Source organism: Artemia franciscana, chromosome 2 (genome assembly GCF_032884065.1).
Source record: "Artemia franciscana chromosome 2, ASM3288406v1, whole genome shotgun sequence".
Lineage (NCBI taxonomy): Eukaryota > Metazoa > Arthropoda > Branchiopoda > Anostraca > Artemiidae > Artemia > Artemia franciscana.
Genome location: NC_088864.1, coordinates 52,513,533 through 52,526,019, shown reverse-complemented (window position 1 = coordinate 52,526,019; position 12,487 = coordinate 52,513,533). Strand labels below are relative to the sequence as shown.

Sequence of the window (12,487 nt, the reverse complement as noted above, 5' to 3'; positions counted from 1 at the left end):
TGGCATGTACCTTGAGAACAAAAGCCAAGCATGTAATTTGGCTTTTGAATCTAAAATAAAAGCAGCAATATCGAAATATGATAAAATAACTGCTTACATGCTTTTAACAATAGGTTTTATGGGTCAGATTTATTTAATGTCATTTGTATAGAAAAATTACTAGAAGAGTTCATAGAAGAATCATAGAGATAAGGAAGATCATAACTCAAAGGGGGAGTATTATTTGAGGAATAAGAGACTGCCGACGGCTTCATAAGTTGACAACTTTATATTTATTATTAAACTAAATGTCTATCCTCATAGGGGGTAATTACCATAAGAGAGCTTAAGAAGCTACCACTTGACCTTCAGCCATCCTTCGAGATTTGTAACTCAAGATACTGTGACCTGTTAAGACCAATTCATTCTCAAAAAAAAGAATTAATACCCAGTTTTTGAACAAGCGTGGTAATAGGACTATAGTCTGAATCAATTACATACTAAATTTATTCTGTTGTTACAAAATATTACCAGAATGATTTCGACCGGCTAATAATAGCCTAACAAGCGTCCGTACCTGCCTTGATGTATTTTTTGTTCATTTATTAGCCAAGATTGACTGGAAGATTAAAAATTTTAGTGAATTTTCTATGACAAATACGAACTTTAACTTACGAAGGAGTGAAAATTAACTTAATTTTTAACTTACGAAGGAGTGATTGGATCTTAATGAAATTTGAAGTTTGGAAGGATATCGTGTCTCACAACTCTTATTTTAAATCCTGACTGAATCTGGTAACATTGGGGGGAGTTGGGGGCCTAAAACCTTGGAAAACGCTTAGAGTGGAGGGATTGGAATGAAACTTGATGGGAAAAATAATTATAAGCCCTAGATACGTGATGGGACACAGGGAATATAAATGACGACCGGGACACTCAAAGAGAAAATACAAACTGGGACACCAGGACACAAATGACGACCGGGACACAGGGAATATAAATGCTATTTATATGCACAGACAATGGGACAGCGAAGAATGTTGTATATTCGCATGTTTTACGTAGTTAAAAACATATATTTATATCTATCTCTATTCACAGGTGGGACACAGGGACACCCCAACACCTAGTTGGTGGGGCGCTTCGCGCCCCCCCAAGCCCCCCCGGTCCCGGTGTCCCAGTTTGTAATTTCTCTTTACAAAGAGAAATTACAAACTGGGACACCGGGACACAAATGACGACCGGGACACAGGGAATATAAATGACGACTAGGACACGGGGACACATCATTAGAATAATGAGGTATAGATCTGAATACGGATTGTTTTTCCCATGGACAATTATATGTTGCATGTTCAAGAGTCAGTAAACCTGACAATCTATTTATATGCACAGACAATGGGACAGCGAAGAATGTTGTATATTTGCATGTTTTACGTAGTTAAAAACATATATTTATATCTATCTCTATTCACAGATGGGACACAGGGATACAACTACAATGGCGCGTAACTAATATGGCGCGTAACGACTTACGCGCGCGTAAGTCGTTACGCGCGCGTAACGCCCCAAGCCCCCCCGCGCGCGTAAGTCGTTACGCGCCATATTAGTTACGCGCCATTGTAGTTGTATCCCTGTGTCCCATCTGTGAATAGAGATAGATATAAATATAAAGATATATAATCCCATTCTTCACTAAAATACCCCTCTTTTCGAGGTCCTGTCCGCCCTTGACCGTGTTTTGGTCAAAACCATATATTTATGTGTACATAGAGCGATACCAATATTTGAAAGACTTTAATAATATATATGTACGTTTTTTTAGTTACTAAAGAAAACACCATCTCAAATACTGGCAGCTGCAGTTGAAGCTGAAGAGCCACCTGTTGGTGAATTAATCGCCCTAAAAAAGAAGCTTGATGAAAGACAGGCAGAATATCCTCTCTATATGAAAGTAGGAGTCTCTACTGTGCTTCCTATGCCAGAAAGCAAAACTCCCCTGAGGTAATGTCGTAAAGCTAAGTTGTGACGGAAGATGGCAAATTTGTTCAGCAAAAATTTCCAAGCTATGTCGCTATGATAGGTAGATTTAGATATATTTAGCACAGAAGCACATTGGGCAATGATTACAAAGATAGGTAACAAACACTAAATTAGCCCAAAATTAAAGAGAAAAAATAATTATTATATATTGCATCTCTATTTCACATATCAAAATGGATATAATGCTTTAAAAGCTTACAGAAAACAAGAAAAACGAACACGAGAAAGAAGAAAACACAGCGAGAAAATGAGGAACGGGGAAACGCAAAACAAATACAAATCATAACCAGTGAAAAAACGAGAATAAATATAAATATAAAGATATAAATTTATTAAATAAAAAAAAACTAATTTTTTTTAGCTGAAAGTAAGGAGCGACATTAAAACTTAAAACGAACAGAAATTACTCCGTATATGAAATGAGTTGTCCCCTCCACAATCCCTCGCTCTTTACGCTAAAGCTTTTAATTGTTTTAAAAAGTAGAATTGTGGCAAAGAGTCAAACTTTAGCGTAAAGAGCGAGGGATTATGGAGGGGACAACTCATTTCATATACGGAGTAATTTCTGTTCGTTTTAAGTTTTAATGTCGCTCCTTACTTTCAGCTAAAAAAAATTAGTTTTTTTTTATTTAATTTCTGAACGTTTTTGAATTAATGCATGTTTGGTTTTGGCTCTCCGCACATAAAGTATTAAAATGAAATTTGTATATTAATTGCATGAATGAATTTAGAATCTGAACTAAAAGGAACTAGCTTATGAACCTAATCGGATTACTTTTTGTACTGCATTGTGATTGCGCAATTAACTTGCGGACTTAATTGTGAGGGATTGCTCACTTCATACACAGTGAGTTATTATTAGTGTATAATTGAATATATTGGTGTTATCGCTGATTAAAAACTGTGATTAAGTTTGTGAATCTGCAGTATCTCGTCGGAATAAATGACGGGAAAAAAGCCCCTAAGGCTACCACCCGAGAAGGATACTCCCACTGAAACCCTTAGCCGGTCGCCATTCCGACCTACCTATAAAACTCTTCCTAGAACCCCCCCCAACTACGCGATCCAAAACTGTTAGCCACTTGTCAGGAATTCAGGCCTTAGCCGAAACTAACTCTAATGAAAGAGGTGAGACGCCTGGCAAAAAGAGGAAAAAGGATGAAACTCGTTCACCAACGATAGTGCAACCCCTCTCTTCAAGTGTCCCAGAAACAAGTGCTAACAATCACCCCAATTATTATACTGTCTCAATCAAGAAAACCAATGGCCAACCCTTTTCAAAAGATCGAATAATGCAAATTAGGAAAGCTGTCTTTCTGATCACCAAGGTGAATTTTGAACTTGTTTTCAAGCAGGACGAGTCTATTGATATTTACTTTACGTCTTCTCAGGCGGCAGACCATGTCCTGACAAAATCCAAAGAAATAATTCTTGATGGCTCAAAAATTTTAGCCACAAAAAAAGATGTGGAAAAGTTACACAAGTATGTGCTGTATGGTGTTGATACCAGTGTAAAAGTGGAGGAAATACAAACTGAACTAATAGATTCTTCAGGTCTTCTCATCAATCCTTCAACTGCTATAAGGCTAAGTTTAAACAAAGAAGGTTTTCTTCACCCTAGCCTTTCAATCCTCATTTCCTGCAAAGTTGAGCTAAGCGGAGAAATATTCTTGTACGGTATGTCTCTTTTTTACAAGATTTATAAGCCTAAGCCCCTACAATGCTCCACTTGTCTAGCCCACGGCCACAGCAAAAAACACTGCAAACAGTCCCATCCGTCTTGCCTTAAGTGTGGGAAAACAGGCCACGCAATTAGTGAATGCCCTGAGTCAGACCCTTTCTGCAGAAATTGTAACCGGAAGGGACACACAGCCCTCCAAAAACAATCTTGCCCAGCTCACCAAAAGCGAGTTGTAATCCTTAGAACATCTGATAAAATGAACCTACCCTACTCAGTTGTAGCTGCAAGAATCCCTTGGCAACCCACACCCCATCGGCCCAGTAGAAGCCAAGCAACAGTTGCTGTAGCAGATGCAAAGACAGTATCATTTCCAAAAGAGGCAAATAATGTTCATACTCAAGGTTCTAGTCATTCCCCCCATCCCTTACCTAAGTTTACTTCAACATCCTGCCCTCCAAAAGATTCATCTAAAAATAGCCAAAAATGGCAAAGGCTTGCAACTTATCTCACAGTCAGTCACTTAATTGAGGTTAGTAATGAAGCTGAGGAAACCAAAAATACTCTCAAGAAGAAAGCTATCACTATACTCCTAGGTGATGACATATTAGAAACAGCTATGGCTCAATTATCCTCCATGAAAAAGGACATAGATTCCACATCAAAGCTAGTTAAGCCTGTAGACTCAACTGCAAATCAAATCAATGCAGGCTCTGAAATTGCCACAACCCCAAAGACGGTAATCGATGCCACTGCCCTGGTCAAAGGCAAGAAATCTAAGAAAAAAACGGCAAACTTTCCATCCCAGTCCAAAATTACCACCAATGATATTTCGTCGGCTGAAGAAGATTTCCAATATTCTAATCAAGGAGATGATGAAACTCAGACCACAATGGATGTTTAAATGTGCACCGTACAAGATTTTACGTTTCTCACGAATTTATCACTGTGTAATAATGTTGTTTTTAACTATTACGATGACCAAAATAATTTGCCCACCAGCCCCTTAGCTAGCCCCGATAGCCCTTTAAACCAAATTAACTGTGAATATCTCGACACTTTTGATTTTGTGAAAAATGTGAAACCTAAGCTAATGGAAGAGACCAAACTTAATGTAATTTGCTTTAACATCAGAAGTATACGGGATAAGTGGGCTAATTTTAAAGACTTAGTTTTAATTAATGGTTACTGCCCTTTCGACGTAATTGGAATAACGGAAACATGGCTTTCAGAAATTGATGATAAGAATGAATTTTCCCTCCCTGGTTTTCAAGCTATTCATATTGAAAGAAAATTAACCAAGTCCTCTGGCGGCATTTCTCTTTACATCCGGTCAAGTTTGAAATTCACCAGGCTATTAGACTGTGAATCCTTATTCTCGCAACCTATAAATAATAGATGCATTTATTCAATAATCGTAGACATAATTGTTGACGAGAATTCTTTTATTTTTTCATTATTTTATAAGCCCCCCTCATTTCTGACCCCTTTCTTTTGTAACCTATTTGATGATTTTTCTAGTTTTATTAATTTACCACAAAAGAAGGCAATAGTTTTTGGGGACTTCAATTGTAATTTACTAAATGTTAGCAATAATAATGATTGTGATACCTTTTTTGAAACATTCACCTCAAGTGGTCTTCTTCCCACAATCCTTTTTCCTACTAGAGTTGATCCTGTGAGGTCTACAGCTACTGTAATTGACAATATTTTTGTATCCACTTCCCTGGGAAACCACCTGTCCTCCAAAATAATATTTTCTGACCTGTCAGATCACTTTCCAATCTATCTCTCGCTACCCTCCCTACCAACTACTCAGCCCTCTAGAACTAAAACCCCTACGTATAATAGAATATATAATACTGTGAATATGAACAGGTTCACGGATCGTTTGAAATCCTTTGACTGGTCCAAGGTTTTGGATTGTCAGGATGTTAATTCAGCCACAAATGGTTTTACACAAGGACTGAGTGATCTTATCAGTTCAACCTTTCCAGTTCGTAAATCAAACCGAAAAACTAGCCATATACGCCCCTGGATGTCTAATAGCCCGATAATCTCTTCATACCGAAAAAATGACCTATATAAGTTAGCTTGCAAAACCAGTAACGTTATTGACCTGACTAATTATAAAAAATACAAAAATTTATATACCAAACTTGTCCGGGAAGCAAAAAAAAATTATTATTATTCGAAAATCTCTCATTGCAAAGGGAACTTGCAAAAAATTTGGTCAACAATAAATGAAATTCTTTCAAAAAAAAGAAGTTCAAGATCTGTACCTCTTAACCTTAAGGACATCAGTGGCAGATTAATTGACCCAAGTTCAGTACCGGATGCTTTTAATAATTATTTCACTAATATTCCAAATGCTAACTCCTGTTCCTTCTCCCAGTCAGTACAACCTAGCAAGAATCCTGGATCTATGTTTTTCTCTCCAACTGATCGTAAAGAGGTGCTTCAAGTTATCAAATGTCTCTCTAATAGTAGTACACCTGACTTCTTTGGCATAAGTAATAAGCTTCTTAGGACCGTATCTTCCTATGTTTGTGAACCCATTGTGCACATAGCAAACCTGTCTATGACCAATGGAGTCTTCCCAGAAATATTTAAATCAGCAATTGTTATCCCGATTCATAAAAAAGGCGATCCGTCTGAGATAAGTAATTATCGTCCAATCTCACTTCTCCCAGTTATATCTAAAGTGCTCGAGAGAATTATATTCCGTCTTTCTCCCTTTTTATTTGGGATTCATTCTTCAGATTCGTTGATTTCTCCTCATCAATATGGCTTCCGTTCCAAATTTTCAACTGCTCATGCACTAATAGACGCCACACAGTTTATACGTTCCCAACTTGACCTTAAAAATACTGTATTGGGCTTATTTCTGGACTTTTCTAAGGCCTTTGATATGGTTGATCACAGTGTTCTATTAAGTAAACTCAACAACTTAGGGATTCGTGGAGTTCCTTTCTCATGGTTTGGCTCTTATCTCTCTGGTAGAGTACAGAGTGTGAGTCTGGGCGGGTTGACTTCACATACCCTACCTGTCCGAAGGGGCGTCCCACAAGGCTCTGTTCTTGGTCCAATACTTTTTCTCCTTTATATTAATGATTTGGTTACGGACCTGGGTCCATCAGTGCACCCAGTACTTTTCGCTGACGATAGCAACTTTTTCATCACCGGTCCTAATTTACCATCCGTTGTCGCCTCTACTCAAACCCTTCTGAATAGAGTAGAGGAGTGGTGTCTAGTTAACTACATGACCATTAACATCAAGAAAAGTCAGGTTGTATTATTTCGAACCCCTTACAAAAAAAATGAAGCTCAGCAAGCACTTGGCCTAAAATATTCTACCAATCTCCTCCCACAGGTCGAAGTTGCCAAGTTTCTTGGTGTTCACATAGACTCCTCCCTATCATTTGCAACACACGTGTCCTACATCAGAGCCATAATTTTGCGACAGGTAAGTATGATTAATCGTGCGAATTATTTTCTTCCTCCCGATATCCTTGTCACCCTTTATTACTCTTTTATTTACCCATATATCTCATACTGTGGATCTGTTTGGGGCAACACTTTTCCTTCAGTTACCAATAAATTAAAATCTGCCCAAAACCGTGCCATCAAAGCAGTTTTTCGGCTGCCCCGACTATATCCCACCCAGGACTTGTACTCCGATTTTGGTATTATCCCTTTTGAACAAATCATCAAAAAATTAAATCTATACCTTGCATACTCCGCTTACCATAAAAATCTTCCTCCTCAATTATTATCTTATTTTAATATTAATAATTCTGAAGGCCTCTGTCTCCGTTCATTGTCCCCAAGTTTGTCTCTAGTTCCGCCCAGCGATCCCCCATTTATAAATCTATACTTAAATGGAATATAATACCCTCCAGTGTCGAGCTATCCACAAGTTTTCGCACGCTGTATAGCAATGTACTAAAATTTTGATATTATAACTCTCTAAATTCTTATTCAATTTGCTTTAGTTACTCATGCTTTCTCTTTTTTTTTTCTCTCTTCTTCATTTTCAATTTTTTGTGGTTATGGTCCTCAACAAGTTCGCTTCCAGGATCTTTATTATTATTGGTGTTATATTGTAGTTTTATTTGAATAAATTGAATTGAATTGAATTGAATTCTTTTTTTGGCTAAATGGCTTTCTCTTAGTTTTGATCAGACGATTTTGAGAAATAAGGGGTGGAGAAGGAGGCCTAGTTGCCCTCCAATTTTTCGGTTACTTAAAAAGGCAACTAGAACTTTTAATTTTTAATGAACGTTTTTATTAGTAAAAAATATACGTAACTTAAGAATTAACTTACGTAACAAACTTTCATAACCTTATATTTTTATTATGTATACAAGGGGGTTTGTACCCTCGTTAATACCTCGCTCTTTACACTAAATCTTAAGTTTTGTCCCAATTCTTTAAGAATGACCCCTGAATCAGAAAGGCCGTAGAATAAATAGTTGAAATTACTAAAAATACTTTAGCATAAAGAGCAAGGTATTTATCTCCTCCTAAATACCTCGCTCTTTATGCTAAAGTATTTTTAGAACCCCTCATAAGCGTAATAATCTCTGTTCGTTTTAAGTTTCAATGCTACTTCTTCCTTTCATTTGAAAAAACGTTTTCATGTTTATTTTTCATTGTTTTCTTATAGTAATGCTAGAGAATCCTGCGCCCTTGTCATTAAATTTTTCTTCCCCCATGACAGATTCCTCCAAGGAAAGATCCTCCAACATAGCCCCCCCCCCCAGCCCCACCCCCAAACAAAATAAAATCCCCCTAAAAACGTCTGTACACTTCCCAATAACCATTACTATATGTAAACACCGGTCAAAGTTTGCAACTTGCAGCCCCTCCCCCAGGGACTGTGGGGGAGTAAGTCATCCCAAAAGACATAGTTATTATAGTTTTCGACTATGCTGAACAAAATGGCTATCTCAAAATTTTGATCCGTTGACTTTGGGGAAAAAATGAGCGTGGGAGGGGGCCTAGATGCCCTCCAATTTTTTTGGTCACTTAAAAAGGGCACTAGAACTTCTCATTTCCGTTAGAATGAGCCCTCTTGAGACATTCTAGGACCACGTGGTCGATACGATGACCCCTGGGGAAAAGAAAAGAAAAAAAAAAAAAAAAAAAAAAAAAACAAATAAACACGCACCCGTGATCTGTCTTCTGGCAAAAAATACAAAATTCCACATTTTTGTAGGTAGGAGCTTGAAACTTCTACAGTAGGGTTCTCTGATACGCTGAATGTCATGGTGTAATTTTCGTTAGGATCCTACTACTTTTAGGGGGTGTCTCCCCCTATTTTCCTAAATAAGGCAAATTTTCTCAGGCTCGTAACTTTTGATGGGTAAGACTAAACTTGATGAAACTTATATATTTAAAATCAGCATTAAAATGCGATTCTTTTGATGTAGCTATTGATATCAAAGTTCAATTTTTTAGAGTTTTGGTTACTATTGAGCCGGGTCGCTCCTTACTACAGTTCGTTACCACGAACTGTTTGATATCAAGAACTTGAGTGTGTTCTGAATAATTAACAAAGTACCAAGCAGTTGCTTTGTAGATACACAGATTTTGCGTAAACGACTATGTAGTAATCTCTGTCTGTTTCAAGTTTAAACTTCACTCTTTATTTCTGTAAGAAAAGCTTTGCTCTTAAGCAATATTTCCCATTATAGCCCTAGAAAGCCGAACGACTGAAGCCTCATTCGCAATTCAATTTTATTGACACCCAGCTTTAGCCAGCGCTATTTTGAGGCAATCAGAAAAATCCTATGAAAAATCTGATTGGCTAGAATTAGTACTGGCTAGATCATGGCATTAGCAAAATATCATTGTCAATGAACCTTTACTGACAGATTTTTCATACAGCTTATTCTTTTGTAAATGTTCAGTCAAAGCACTTCCAAAGACTATCGTTAATATGAAGCACAGCTTAGATACCAATACAGTTATGAAAAACTCCTATCTTGCCCATGAGAAGCTAATGGTACAGAGCTCTGAACTTAGCGCCTCCTCTAAGCCCCTTGCTCTGACGCGTAGATCGTACTACAACACCATAGGTGGGAATACAGTTATGAAAACTCATATCTTGCCCACGAGAAGCTTGAATAGTTTTGTTGAATACGTGCCACTTTCCTGTCTCCAGTCGCTAGCATCGCTACTGCGCACTATGTTCCGAAAATAAATCAAGTTTTCATAACTGTATATTGGTATCTAAGCAGTAATATGAAGAAAGAAGCCAAATAAATATAAAAGAATGAACGTAAACTTACTGTAAAACTGGAAAATTCCCATTGATGGTTTTACTGTCAATAACAGCTTCCAAATCTAGCTCAGTATTTGCAGTTCCTGGGAAATCAGGTTGACATTTGGAATGCATTATTGACCCTATTGTATTTCCACTAGGGCCTTTTCCTTGTTTGGGAATGAGATCAGGGGAATAGTTTAAGGTAAAATTTTCCATCCCAGATTCTAAACCCTAGGAGGGTCTTTTCCGAACCAAGCTCTAATTGACTAAAATTCCAGCTGCTATTATTACAGGACTGATTTCATTGCTTAAGATTTGCGTACCTGTTACTCATGTAAGGGGAATTCTGCGGGGTAATCATTTGATTCACTGGGACCACGGGAGGTGAATGATTAACAATTTGAAAACCTGCCCTGTTACTAGATGCTCTTGGACGAAAACCACTTCATCAGTGTCAGCGGGCGAAGCCATTTGCTGCGGAGCAGAGGCACCTGAAGGTGAGAAATACAAGTTTGTGGCCATATATTATTGCTGCGAGATCTCTCCGTGCAGATTTCCATGGATCGCAGGTATATACTGTTGTTTGATATAATACGAACTTTTCTCATCAAAATGACTAGTGAAGAGAATTACATGTTGCCCTGGGTAGGGTACAGCTAGAGGTGTGACCAAATGAGGTGGTTGAAGCTGGCAACCAAAGTCTACCGCTGCAGCTTCGTATTTGACCCAAAACATACGGGGGGTTTGATTTGCAGCCTCTTGTCCATAGAAAAAGGGAGCAGAAGAAACTGGAGAGTAGACGCAGGAGGAAATGACTGAAAGCTTTGCATGCTTCTGGAAAATAAAAAAAAGTTCATTTAGTTACTAGAATCCATAAAAACAACATACCTAACTTAATTTATTGAATTGGATGAGTGTATATTGAATTTGGATGAGAGTCTATAGTTTATTCATACTTAAAAATGAAAAAAATGCACGGATATTCAACAGCAAACCAAGTTCAGTTTGCTAATCTTATTGACATCAAAAACTGTTACAAAAACTCTGCTTCGTATCACCTTACTATTTTAATTCTTAATTACACACGTCTTCTTTGCCTACAGTTGTTGAGACGCCATATCAATTTTGTCTGGGGAGGGAACAAAAGGGGGACTAAAGAAACGCAATTGTTACTTCATTTTCAGGTAACGAACTTCTTTGTATACAGATTAAGCATTAGTAGTCTCGAGAAGGCATAGAAATAGTGTCTCCATCCCCAAAAGCAAACACAACATTAATCTTGAAAACGGAACTAGACTGCGGCCTGACATTCAACAACTCAACCACCTAGCAATGAATTATGCCCAAGCTGCAACTTTAATCCAAGCCTGATTCATTTTTAATTCACAGAACACAGTTTGATTGCGTAAATGCCTTCCAAAAAGCCACTCATCAAGATACTGAAGGAAACAAACATCTGTATAGTTACAATAATTCCCCAATGCAAAAATTATTTGACACGCAAATTCGGGTAAAGTTTAAAGCACAAAAATAGCAGAACTTCAGTTTGCCCATAACTCAGAACCCAGCAAACCGAAACAAGTTTTGAGCAATTTCAATTTAAACTGACTATTTTAGCTAGACATGACTTGTTTGGCTTTGACTGAAATGCATCAAACAGGATATAAATCAAATGGCAGTTTGTCACGTTTTATCAGAGAGCATTTTTCATACGGATTTTTTTTTTTTAAGACAAATTCCCGACACTGAAATTTTGTATTTTTTTTATATTCATGATACTTCTCCTAAAATCAGTGGTCTAGAAGATTTACGCCAAGTGTAACCAGGGCCGTATCCAGAATATATAGATTTTTTTTTTTTGGGGGGGGGGGGTGAAAAACGTCAGTAGCACATGATAGTTTGGATACTTGTGTCTTATAGCCATCACACTCAAGTTCTGTCGGGAAGTGAAGTTTGGTTAATGCTAATGAAATAAAAAAAAATGATCAATATAATGCTTTAACGCCAAAATTCTGAAAACTACATCGAAGAATTATGGGACCACATCGTATTAAATATGTAACCTAAACTAACCTAAACAAAATACCAACTAAATATTTAATTAAAATATAATTACAGTGTAGTTTCCTACCGGGCCAAAGCTAATATTGTCTGGTATAAAGACCATGAAAACTGATTATTGTCTCATGTTCGCGATACAAGATCTTGAGTGTGGGGGCTATAAGACAAAAGTATAAAAACTTGTTTATATTCATTTTTGTTACGGTTTTTACGAGTGGGACAAACAATTCATCAGGGCGAGGGTTCAAATCCCTAACCCTCCCCCAACTGGATACAGCCTTGCGTGCAACTATACCCACGACATCCATCTTAAGCCATTATCATTTATTAGCAACAAAACAATTTCTGAAGTGAGGGGAGGTAAATGTTTAATAAAGGCTCATTTCCTATAAATATCAACTTAGACAAATGCTAAGAAAATTTTTACTATATAAACCTTTTTTTCTTCCATCAGG

At 37.4% G+C, this 12,487-nt stretch overlaps 1 long non-coding RNA gene across 1 annotated transcript in view; it reads left to right on the top strand.

The window, feature by feature from the left end:
- The first annotated feature begins 1,753 nt into the window (after positions 1–1,753).
- Positions 1,754–12,487, top strand: part of LOC136034344 (uncharacterized) — a 37,973-nt gene continuing 27,239 nt past the window's right edge. Inside the window, exon 1 of the long non-coding RNA XR_010619162.1 lies at positions 1,754–1,983. This is a non-coding gene — a long non-coding RNA (uncharacterized LOC136034344). The remainder of the gene's footprint in view (positions 1,984–12,487) is intronic.